Source organism: Penaeus monodon, chromosome 25 (genome assembly GCF_015228065.2).
Source record: "Penaeus monodon isolate SGIC_2016 chromosome 25, NSTDA_Pmon_1, whole genome shotgun sequence".
Lineage (NCBI taxonomy): Eukaryota > Metazoa > Arthropoda > Malacostraca > Decapoda > Penaeidae > Penaeus > Penaeus monodon.
The window spans coordinates 38960402-38961288 of record NC_051410.1 but is presented as its reverse complement, the minus strand read 5'-3'; the positions used below and the strand labels follow the sequence as shown (position 1 = coordinate 38961288).

The 887-nt window shown below is 41.0% G+C and overlaps 1 protein-coding gene across 1 annotated transcript in view; it reads left to right on the top strand.

Annotated features, from left to right (window-relative positions):
* Nucleotides 1–887, top strand: part of LOC119589240 (dolichyl-phosphate beta-glucosyltransferase-like) — a 6644-nt gene continuing 5757 nt past the window's right edge. Inside the window, exon 1 of the mRNA XM_037937852.1 lies at nucleotides 1–132. The gene's annotated coding sequence lies outside the window, so the exon portion shown is untranslated. The remainder of the gene's footprint in view (nucleotides 133–887) is intronic.

Here is an 887-nt window from a genome sequence, read left to right as displayed (position 1 = left end):
TTGCGAAAAAGCCTCCCAGCTTCTCACCTCACGAGAGGAAAAGGAAACCGGTTTGTCTCGTGAATTACGTCGCCTTAGGCCGGGAGATGAGAGGCGGAGAGAAGGAGACAACTTGAGAGAGAGATTTCTGAGGTAATATGGATCTCCCTTTTTTTTTCTCTATTTTTACAGTTCATTGGGGGCGTATTTTGTCTGTGATTTAAGTGAGATTCGTCGATATCTTGGCATGGGAGTTTATATATATATTTTTTTAGGATCTTCCATGCTATATTTGGGGGAGGGTAATTGAGGGTACCGGGCCGTCTCAGCATTTTAGTGTTACGTTTTTGGTTTGGAGCAATATCGGTGTGTAAGGCACCATATGGGCAAGAGGAGAATATGTCTCTGTTGACATCACCTTATCTGTACTTTAAACACAAGTATGGGTAATTCATCCAACCATGCAGTTATTTATTTCAATTAGTCTGTTGTCGTTTTCCATAGCTAATGATACAAGTGAAAGTAATTGGTAATTGTTTGTAAGGTAACTTCATCTCTCTGAGGCTAATGGCCATATTATTAAAATGCTGGTGCTGGTCCCACAATTTAGTCCCCAGGGAAGGGAGCCCCACACTTGCATATTGTATTATAAAACTCGGTTAAGCCCCGTCCAATGGTGACTTCTGTGGGGACTGGTTGGTGCGCCTGATGCATCCTGCTTGCCGTAGTTGGTGTGCCTAATGAGTGTTTGATTATGATTAATATCCAAATTCACAGTCAGTTTTTTGGGGGGAAAGATAATGTCAAACCCAACTATTGGAATGTCAGCTGTCATTTACAAGACTCATATTCACAATTGCTCTGAAAACCTGTAATACTCTGGGAAAGTGAGATTTTATTCTTTATAA